We start from the raw sequence: 11,701 nt of genomic DNA, 5'->3' as shown, positions 1-11,701 counted from the left end.
ATTGAAGAAATACAAGTTGAAGAAGTCTTGTTAATTCTCCTCTTTTTAAATCCTCTCTCTCTCTCTCTCTCTCTCTCTCTCTCTCTCTCTCTCTCTCTCTCATCTGTTCCCAGCTCCCTACATTAATTTAGACAACTAAATGGCAATGTTCTAAAAAGAGACTTGATGTAGCAGGAATCTTAAAAGTTCTTATTAATAAAGTCAAACCTGATGCCAGTTATTGGGGTGAACACTGGAAGATGAGAGAGACAGAACAAGCCACAGCTAACCTCACCTGGACAACTTCTCAGCTGATCGTGTTTCCTCAGACAGGAAGCCTCTGTGTCCTCATATCCGAATGGCTCTCAGCTGAACTGTGCTGCTCAAAACCTAAAAGCTTGAATGCTTAACCAGCCAAAATGCTTCTAGTTTCTGGTCCTCGTGCCTTATATATCTTTCTGCTTTCTGCCACCACTCCCTGGATTAAAGGCTCACTTTCTGGGATTAAAGGCGTGAGTCACCATGCCTGGCTATATCCTTGAACAGATGGATTTCGGCCTCTGGAATGCTAGGATTAAAGGCATGTGATACCACTGCCTAACTTCTATGTTTAATATTGTGGCTGTTCTGTCTCTGACCCCAGATAAGTTTATTAGGGTGCACAATATTTTGGGGAACACAATACCACCACAAGACTCAGTCTTGTTCAAATCCTGGCTTCATTGTAAATTAGTTATATAACTCTGGGCAAGGTATGTCTCTTTTAATCTGGCTTCATTGTTTGTCAAATAAGAATATGAATTTTGCTTGTGCAAATGTGGTTATAGTGTTTTCTGTCCATTTTCTAGAGCTGTAATTGAATGCCCCACACTGAGTAATTTATAAAGAATGAAGGTTTATTTAGCTCATTTGGAAGAAGAGCACTACAGAGGCATCTGTTCATAATCTGGTGAAAGTTTCATGTTATGGGAGTATTGCCTGCTGAGACACAGCAAGCCTTTACATAGAGAGAGATTGTTTGTATAGCAAAGCCACACCCCCATAACCAATGAATCTGTAAATACATCTATGACATCAGAATCCATGTGTTCCAATCACTCCCCCAAAGGCTCCAAGTCTACATAGTAACATACAACTCTAGAAATGCTTCCAATATATGAATCCCAGGAGACACATCACAACCATAAAGGGCTACTTATGCCAGATACCAACTCAGTTCCTCAAGAATAAATGACTCGCTTTCCTCCAGATTCATATCTCAGCAATATGATCTACCATAATAAAGATTGTAGTCCCCAGCTACCATCATGATAACATGTGGCCATCTGATGAAGTTCTGGATAGTGAAATGTTAAGTGGCTAGAATGGAGATGCATGAAATTGCAAAGAAGCAGCTGTGTTGAACTTCAGTGTAAGGTGGCCACAAGGAATGGACTGGCTCATTATTCCATAATATCAGGATGCAACCTTATTCACTATTGTCACTCTATCATGTATGGGCAATATTTTCCTTCCTTCCTTTTGTTCCTTCATTCCCTCCTTTCTTCCTTTTCATGCTTAGCAATTGCTGAGACCATCTGTTTACTTTAAAATTTATTCCACTAGAATTTAACAACAACCCCACTTATTTACACTGTATCTGATGCCGAAAGACAGTGGCTTGGCGCAATAAGTGCTAACCCTTGTTTGAGTGAATCAGCGAATGACAGTAGACTGCTAAGAAGATTGAAAACTCAGGGTGGCCACTTTGTCAGGGACAAGTGGGGCAGTTAAATAGCAGGTGGAATAAGAGTGCTATGATTGGAAATGAAGAGATAGTTGTGTAGTAAATCTAATCAACTTATTCATGAACAAAGAGTGCAAATATCCACTATGGTACATGGAACTAGATGAGTATATAAAGAGAGGATGCTTTATGTATCATGGCCTTCCTGGGTAAGTTGTTCAGAACATTGACCTTGTAACAAAATATGAACTATAGTTGTTTTTCAGAGGTTGTCTGTGCCCACAGACTAGTGAATATCTGGCCTATAATCTTCATCATTTGTGGTGTCAAAGACAAAGTTAACTTTACTTCTCATGTCCTGCACCTTATTTAGTGCTGACTCCATCATAGCATTTTCATTTACATCTGGCTCTTGGCTTCTTCTGGACCCTGTATCAGGGTGCTCCCTGTTCACCTATCCTGCAAATGGATCAGAGGTTCATTAAAACAACCTACTTTATTTGTCTCCTGCTTCTCCAGTCAATAATCACAGGGCCCAGACTTTTGATTAGATGTGCTTTTCCCTGTGTGTTATCTGATCCACATGATTCACAGAGATAACTTACACTTAACACGTGTTTTGTCTGAGTCGGCTGCAAGTGGCTGGAGTGACCCGCAAGGCAATGGTGTGTTCACAATATGTATGGAAGGAAAGCACAGATAAAATGCTCTTGGAGGAATTATAAAGTATAATGGATTAATTCTGTTCCACCTGAATTCCTCTCCTTCCCAGCCTCCATATCATCATGTGAAGAGCGAGGAATGAAGAGGAAGAAGGAAAGTATAAGCATTCATGAATAACATCACTGACTTCATTTGAAAGAGGCAACAGAGCTGCTTCCAAAGCTGGATAAAAGGAAAAGAGATACAGAAGGTATCTGTGGCCCCAATACATTAAAAATTTAGAAATTTGGAATAAGTTGCTGACAAAGATTTGGAGTAGGAATTTGCCAATAGAAAAATGATTTACCATAAAGCATGCAGAAAATCAGAAGGAAAAAGGAAAAGTCAGAAGAGGATTTACCTTATTCAGAATGATCAGCACACACATATTTTAACAGTCTCTTTCTCCTCAAGTATAAGTGAAATATATTGTCCTTTAAGCATAGAACTGTGAAGCATTGAATTTCTTTTGTTTGGGATTTTCCCCTCCATGAGAAATCTGTCTGGCAGCAAACTATTGTGTTCTTGGATTTTCTCTATTGATAAAAAACAATTCTGATTTCTTGGCATCTGATTTCTTGGTGAATAAAAAAGTTTTTCAAACATTCAGCTAATGAGAACCTTGAACACAAACTGCTTTAGGCATTTACAAAGACTGATGGATTGGTCTAGTGCTAAAAAGAGCATGGAGATCATGCAAATCAATTCACACACTGGGTGAAGAAGCCAGAAAGATTAAATTATTTAAGCCATGACCATGTGGCTTATTGTTAGACTTCAAGGCTGGGGTGAAGTGTTGGATTTTGACTTCTCAATGCTAATTCTTTAATGCTGAACTGGGCTGAGTTTCCTGGCTATAACTGGTGTAGTCGTACCTCATCTCATACCTCAACTCACTCTTTTCTCTCACATGTCTCATAAGAATAGAACAACGAGAAAGTTAATACTGAATTCATGGAAAGCCTCCCATCTTTTGTTCAGAATATAAAATCACTTAGTGGAAAAAAGAAAAAGCAAATAATGTTTAGGTGAAACACCTCAAACCCAAGAAAACTTGACTGGGAAGCCCTGGGTATTAAGGCAGTTTGTGCTGAGTTTATGAACATATTCCACTGCAATTCCAAGAATTTCTGAAGCTCTGATTATTCTTTGAGACCAAGGATGGAACTTTTCATATCACCAAAGGGTAAGATCTTTACAATGGTTATTTTTACAAGTATTATCATGGCATCTACTGTGGGATCTAAAGTAAGTACATGCAAGTATTACATCATGGTATTTCAACAGCAAACTGAATTTATAGTAGTCCTACAGATTATGATTCTGAGTGACATCATCGATATCTTTGTAAAAGTATACTTTATGATGTTTGCATAACAATAAAATTATATTATGACCTATTTATCAAAATTTAACCATGCTAAATGACATGTAGACTATACCTAATCTTCACAAATGTCATTCATTCAAATCCCATTTAGTAGTTTCTATTAATTTATTTAAAAGTAAGCCAATCGTGTATCAGTTTTTGTACATCCTAAGCAACATGGAATTGACACACTTATTGAGTTCACATTATAATAAATGAGTGCTGCAAGCCAAAGCTACATAATTATGTGCATATTTTATGGATGAGGAATCTTAGACTCAGGGAACCTAGGGAACTTTCAAGTAAATGATAGAAATTGCCTTCAACCTAGGTTTGTCATTCAAAGTCATCTCCTCTTGCTCCCAGCTTGTTTCCTTTGCCACCTGGGAGCTGTCCTAGGTGCTGAGGAGGCAAAGGCTTGAAACTATTCTATACTATTGTTAGAGAAATCAGGAGGACAATGTCAACATAGAATAATGTGAGAGAACAATTTGTGAATCACAGTGTGAATCAAACTATAATCTGAGATGGTTGAGAAAAAAGCTTTATAGGGGAAAAATGTCCATAAACGGGGGCCTGGAAGATAGGCAGAGTTTTAGGTAAATAGATAGAACAGAAGGTAGGAAAGGGTACACATTTCACATAAAAGACCCAGAATTTCAAATGATTAATTAAATACTTGAGTTCACCCATCTTTCTACTAGAAAAGTAATAGGATAGAGGATTAAAAGTTTCTTGAGATTGTTTGATAAGAAAATTTTAACTTAGACTAATTCTGTAGGCAAGGGATCCATGGATATTTTGTTTAAGTTAGAATATGTATTTTAGAATGGGAGGAACTTGAAATTGCCATTTTAACCACACAAATCTATTGGTGGTGTGAGTAAATAGCCACAGGCATCTTTCAGTGCTTTAAATTCAGAAGTAGAGGTTTTGTAGAAGTGTGTTCTCATAGAGAGATGTTAATTATAAGAAAAAGAACGGCAGATGAAATAAAAAAAATCAATTTGAAGATTATTCTAGCCATGATTTTCAAAGTATTAAGAGAGAAAATATGCGTGGGTGGGGAAAGACAGGTAAAACACAAGGTATCACAAAGTGAAAGCGTGATTTAAGTTCTACACTTTTCAGATATATAATTGTGTGTGAAATTCTTTAAAAGAAAACACACAATATTATACTTAAATAGTTAAATAACTGACTAACAATTACCAAGGAGGTATCAAAGGAATTAATTAGGATTGTAAGCATCAAAACATAATTATGGAATTGTGGAACAAGATGATAAATGAAACATTTTAGATATAGCTTAAGGGAATATTTGTGATTAAAGGAATTATCCACAGTACTGCAGTAGAGTACTAAGGGATGTAAAAGCACACACACACACACAAAAAGGCTAAAAGTCATGAAGGATAAGTTCAGCTCAGACTTGCAGGATGAGAAAACTGGGAATATGAAGAGAGTTTAATTGGAAGCTTCAGAGTTGAGAAACATGGCATTAGTCACAAAAAATAAAGAAAACATTATTTTCAGAAGGTGTGATATTTCAGAGAATGCCAAACAGAAAAGAGCAAGAACTATAGCAGATTCCCCCTTAGAGTAGACGTTCAGCAACAGTGGGAACCAGAAGAGTTAGATGGCTTCACTGTTCTAAGAAAAAGTGTCTGTCAACTTGTGAACATAGCAAAATGCTCAAGAACAAGTACACATAAAACATAGACCTCTCCAGATTTAAAGAAAATGATTGGAGGAAAGAAGAATTTTTTTCTTTCCTGTTTTGGTGGAAGAATAAACTGCTATAATCACCATGGAAGTCAACATGAAGGTTCCTCAAAAAAAAAAATTGAACTACCATATGACCCAGATATATCATTCCTGAGCATATACTCCAAGAACTTTATATCCTGCTACAGAAATGTTTGTGTATCCATGTTTATCACTGCTCATTTTACTACAGAAAGGAATTGGTATCAGTTCATATGTCACTCAGCACATGAATGGATAATGAAGGCAAGGTCCATACACACAACAGAATTTTACACATCTATAGAGAAAAAATAGAATTATGAGATTTTCAGGAAACTAGATGCAACTGGAAACTGTTATATTAACAGGAGAAAATGAGGCTCAGAAAGGCAAATACCACAACTTCTTTCTCATATGTGGATACTAGCTTAGAATCGTTAAGTATGTACATCTACATACACTAAATGTGAATAAAGTCAGAAAATTAGAAATGGTCCCATGAGACTAGAGAATCAGGATAAACTTGAGGTATGAAAGTGGTTGGAGAATTCTGATGGTGGAGGGGCAGAGTGGAGAGGTGGAGACAGAGACATGGGAAATGGAGTATGTGGGATTGGAGAAGGGTGGGGAATCAACCAAAACTAAGTGTGTATGAAAATACTGTAAAGAAATCTGTTTCTTTGTAAGCTAATTTAAATAGATAAATAAATAAATAATCTAGTGGAGGGTAGCCACAGATATCCACTCAGGAAGCTCTAAACAATATCTAAACAGTTTTTCTTTCTTTCTTTTTAGATGCAATGGTTTGAGTGTGAACCACACTCGCATATTGTGTGGCTTCTTGTTCCTCCCTGAGCTTCAGTTATCTTATTTGCATAACGGGAAAGAGTTGATTCACATCAAGACTAAATTGGCTCTTGGCATTCTGATTAAGCTGGTGTTTTGGCAGAGGTACAGCCAAGGAGCTATGGAAAAGAGATGATCAAGACGTGACTGCTACTCCTACTGTAAGTGGAGGCTGCCACACAAGCCCTACGTTCTGTGAGTATCTGCGTTGAACTTGTTTATTATTATTTCATCCTCATGTTGAATGGAATTGTCTCTTTGGTTTTTAGTGTCATATAATTTTGCAGAAAATGGAGATAGTAAAGGACCTTTGGGACAATAGATCAATGTGTATAATGCAAACATGGCAGCCCAGATACACAAACAAGATTTTTCATGCTATTTAGATTAATTGTAGAATTAAGGTGCTCATTACCTACATGAAATATTATATGAGTAAGAATAACTCCACACGTCAGCATGCAATTCAGCATGCTGTCATCTGATGTCATTGGCTTACTCAATCACTGTTCTCTTCCCTTTTTTTTTTTTTTGTAAATCTGCCCTGCATTGAGTCAGTCATATACATTGATCTCATTCAGAGTATGGTGCTTTCTCAGTTATTTCTGATCATGCAATCCATTTGGTTTTCCCCACTGTTAATCAACTGTTCTAGTTCAGCATCTAAAATTACTTTTTTTTTTTGAGCTCCTCCTACTGACACATGCCTGTAATCCCAGCATTTGAGAGGCTGAATCAGGAAGATCCTCAGAGTTCAAGGCCAACCTGAGCTATGTAAGGAAGAACCCGTCTCAAAACATGCAAACTACAACAAAACAAACAAAATCAGCTAGCGAGAAAGAAAATGCCATTTTTCTTACTAGACTCTCACTCATGACAGATTTTCACTTTGGGATTTTCTCTTCGCTGATACCGCCTTTTGCCTTGAGCATACAGTCTTCATTCTTTTCTTTATTCTGCAAATGATGCCTTAGCCCCAGTCTGGGCATAGAAAATATAGAGGCGGTAAGACAATCTGTTCCCTTCTCTGTTGGTAATGATGCTAGGCGCATAATGGGAATATAGTGAGCGAAAGACTGTGTGCATAAAAGCCTTAGTTTAAAATGAATTCCTCAGGATGAAAAGTGTTTACATCTCAAGAGTTATTCATGTGAGGCCGGCAGGACACACCATGTGTTACTAGCCTATAAGTCATCTTATGGGATCTCATTAGTCTACCAATTTGTCACCAGGCTTTAAGGGTTGCTTGGTTTAAAAAACCATTAAATGTTTTAGTGGAAGGATAACCTGTCCTCAACCTTTTTAATAAAGGTTTAATAACCATTTGTTTTCTCCCCACATATAAGTAATTGTTCAACAGATTTCAGAGGAAGGAAAAGTAGTGCGCACTCATCTAAGCCCCTGTAATTACCAGAGACTCTTCATTATTTTTCCAATAGTCTACCTCTCAGACCTAAAAATAATCTCAACAATTAGATAACTACTTCACAACATTGGAAAACAGTCAGCCTTTGAAACATAACAACAACAATCCCCCCGCACACACACAAATCCTCATTTTTTCTAATTATAAAAACAGTGAGGCACTGATTTGAAATCATGTAACAGTGAATAGTTTTATACGACAATGGAGAGTTTGAAGCTTTCTTCTCATCATGGATTGACACAGGGATTTTTGTCCTTTTCAGCAACACAATTTACCTCTGTGATCCAGTCATCTGCTACATGGAGACTTTCATTTGGAGAGACTAGGATTCCTATCATATAAAAGCTGCTTCTTCTGTTGCTGAAACAAATTCTAGGATTTTTAACACAAGGCTAATTATTAGACATATGGTCTATAATATCAAATGCCGATTTGAAATACTTGCTGAGAATGTGAATAGCTTCACATTGAGCCGAAACAATCTGCCAAGTCTTTTATTAGATAGCTGGAGGCAGAATCAAAAGATTTGGGTCTGACCCTTTAGTCTATTTCACTGTAACTGAATCATTTAATCAGATTTTATAAAACTCGGGGCTATAGTGCAACGAAATGTTAAGCACATCTTGCTCATTAGAAACAAATGAAAAACTCATCAGCCTTGAGATTCAGCCATTTATATTAAATATCTTCATAAAATGCTACCATAGACATGGGGGCTGGGCTGCTATAATCTTTGATATAGCCTATTTAAGAGATTTATAAAAATATATAGTCTATTTAATACTAATATTTCCATGGCACAAATGAATAAAAATCCAATGAATAGAATTCTAAAAGCATATTTTACTTTTTTATTTGCTGTTTAAGTGTTCCGTCTCTTTCTTTTAATTTGGAATTATCTTCATGCTATTGTCTCAGGAAACTGAAGTATGAGGCTAAATAAAGAGCACCCAATAGCCCTGTCTTTGGTTTGTCAAAATGGAGACATTTGAAATTGAAAAAAGGAAACCATGTCCCAAATATGCTACAGGTCATTCACCATAGAAGTCAACACTGATGATCAAACTCCAGTTGTAACACAAATTCCTAAATAGACTCTTAATAAAAAGTCTGGAGCCAGAAATTGGTGTAAATGCTGAAAGATCAGAGAGACAAACGAAGAAGCCACTGCAACTTTTTACCTCTAGGACTCCTCAGCCTGAAAAGCCTTTAGTTCCTGTCTCATCACACATTACATACCTTTCTTGCTGGGATTAAAGGCATGTGAGTCCCAAGTATTAGGATTAAAGGTGTGTGCCACCACTGCCTGGCTCTGTTTCTCTCATAGACCAAGTTAATCTCATGTAAAGTCCAGTATGGCCTTGAATTCACATAGATCCAGATGGATCTCTACCTCTTGAGTGCTAGGATTAAAGATATATGCCACCATTGCCTGGCATCTATGTTTAATCTAGTGGCTTATTCTGTTCTCTGATCTTCAGGAAAATTTTATTAGGGTACACAATATATCACCACACTAGTTAGAAAATTTAAATAAAAACAATAGCTATATTTTGGAAAATAATCACTTGAATAAGGATTATTTTTTTTCTTCATTATGGACTGTGGTCTCTGTGAACAAGAAACTCTGTAACCCCAATAGTCAGGGCTTATAGTGGCTACTCTATAAAAACTCAACAACAATTAGTTACACTGTACAAATTCTATATTTTTGATTGGAATCAAATCTGGTTAAAGGTGAAAAAAGAATTGCACAAAACCGTTTTCATAAGCACCAGTAACTAGGCTTGTCCAAGCAATGTGGGTGTGGGCAGGGCAATTTTAGCAATAGGGGCGTGGGCATTCCTGTGCACACTTTCTGCTCATGTTTGGAGGGAAGATATTCTAACTTTCCTATGAGATACTTGAGTAATATTTTTAATGCAATTTTTTGTTTAGTCAAAATAGAAAAATGCATTCACCTCTTGATCTCCATGAACTTCACACTTGGAGAAAAGCCAGGCATAGAGACATGTAAAATAGATCGGAATTAGATCTGTAAAATACAGGACACAGGCCTAGCTTACATGAAGATGGAGAGATAAGTTTAGCAGGGATTGAAGAAAGAAAACACAGAAATGTATCATTAGATGAGGTCAAGTCTGGGCAGGGTTTGAGCGATTCCATGCATATGAGTATTTTTCAGATTTCCAGAGGTGCGGCCAATGTGAGCATGCCCAGTCCAAGGAGTAGAAGGACCCTGATGTCTGTCAATAAATCAAATTTGAAATTATACTCTTTTGTTTCATGTTTAGAGTATGTTAAAATGTATAAGTCACATTACACATTGTCGGAAGAATATCAGTATGTCTTTTTATTTTCATCCTAACTTATCTCACACTAATTTAATTTTCATTCCAAAAAATTCACCTACACTATAGATAACACTCACATTCATTTCTAAATAAAATTGGTATCTTTTCCCCTGAGGACCAAATCTAGGGCCATAAGCTTGCTAATCAAATATTTTATTACTGAACTAGATGCCACCCCTTCAATGGCTGTTTACAAACATAAGGACCAATTGAACACATTGCAGGTGTCAATAATTATTGATTTTAGTGAATGAAAACATCACATCAGGTTTCATAATTGCTAATCTCACAGTAGCTGTGTGTTTCCAAGTAGGAGAGGCCTTCTGAGGTGCTATCTATGCATTTGATTTAATGCTTCAATTTACATCTTTAATGTAGCTAATCTGAAGAAAAGTTTCCTGTTCCTATTAGGTTCATCTGTATTTTTTTTTTAAATTTATTTGTTGGTATGTGAGATGTCTGTATACCCATGTGCATGTGCGTGGAGGCCAGATGTGGAGATCAGGAATCTTTCTCCATTATTCCTCATCTTAGTTTTTGAGACAGGGTATCTCATTAAACTTGGGGTTCACGGATTGCCTAGGCCAGCTGACTAGCAAGCCCTAGAGTCCTACTACTTATGCTTCCCAGAGCTGGGGTTATAGACTCATACTGTCCCATCCACCTTTACATGGCTGTTGTGTTTCTGAACTCAGGAGGTCATGCTTGCATAGAAAGGACTTTATCCACAGAGCCAACTTCCCAGTCTGGTCTTTCTGTTTTAATGGGTGAGTGTACACCGAAGAGTGTAGAGGACACAATTAAGACTCTGTATCAAAACCCAGATCTACCTTTCTCATCCCCAAAATTCCTGATGTTCAGTAGATGCTTATAAAATATCTGATGACAGAAGGAAGAAATACAACTGGAAAATAACGATGACAACCATCTCAGATTGCTAGGAAGGTCAAGTGCACAATCTAACTAGAACCAGTCTTGCATGAAGGATACTATCAATGTGGCGATATTTTATTTGTGGTGATATTTTATTTGTATGTTAATAAATAAAGTTTGCCTGAAAATCAGAGGACATAGCCAACCATAAACAAAAGTCAGGTGGTGGTAGCACATGCTCTTAATCCAATCACGTGGCAGGCAGAGCCTCTGTGTGTTCAAGGACACAACCAAGCATGGTGACATATGCCTTTAATCCCAGTACCAACTATAGAGACCTGGAGGTCTGTACAGACAGGCAGTGATGAGGAAGTGAGATGGCTGGGCTAAGAGCCAATGAGAAGGCAAAACAGCAAGACAATAAAAGTATAGGTTAGACAGGAAGAAGTTCATTCACTTGGGAAGCTATGATGGCATGGTGGTTGGCTGGTGGCTATTCCTATTTCTCTGATCTCTACAGCTTTCACCCCCATAGCATGAATCTTAAAGAGTCTTATTAATAAAATCAAACCCAGGGCCAGTTATTGGGGTAAAATGCTGGATGGTCAGAGAGACAGAACAAGCCACAGCTAACCTCACCTGGCCAACTTTTCAGCTGGTCTTGTTTCCTCAGATCC

General features: G+C 37.3%; 1 long non-coding RNA gene across 1 annotated transcript in view; it reads left to right on the top strand.

The window, feature by feature from the left end:
- The first annotated feature begins 1,110 nt into the window (after window positions 1-1,110).
- Window positions 1,111-11,701, top strand: part of LOC143268552 (uncharacterized) — a 30,383-nt gene continuing 19,792 nt past the window's right edge. The window contains exons 1-3 of the long non-coding RNA XR_013044613.1: window positions 1,111-1,914; window positions 2,478-2,618; window positions 6,321-6,566. This is a non-coding gene — a long non-coding RNA (uncharacterized LOC143268552). The remainder of the gene's footprint in view (window positions 1,915-2,477; window positions 2,619-6,320; window positions 6,567-11,701) is intronic.

The sequence above is a fragment of the Peromyscus maniculatus genome, chromosome 14 (assembly GCF_049852395.1).
Source record: "Peromyscus maniculatus bairdii isolate BWxNUB_F1_BW_parent chromosome 14, HU_Pman_BW_mat_3.1, whole genome shotgun sequence".
Classification (NCBI taxonomy): Eukaryota; Metazoa; Chordata; class Mammalia; order Rodentia; family Cricetidae; genus Peromyscus; species Peromyscus maniculatus.
Note: the sequence above shows the minus strand (reverse complement) of the source record. Positions and strands in the feature narration are given on the sequence as shown.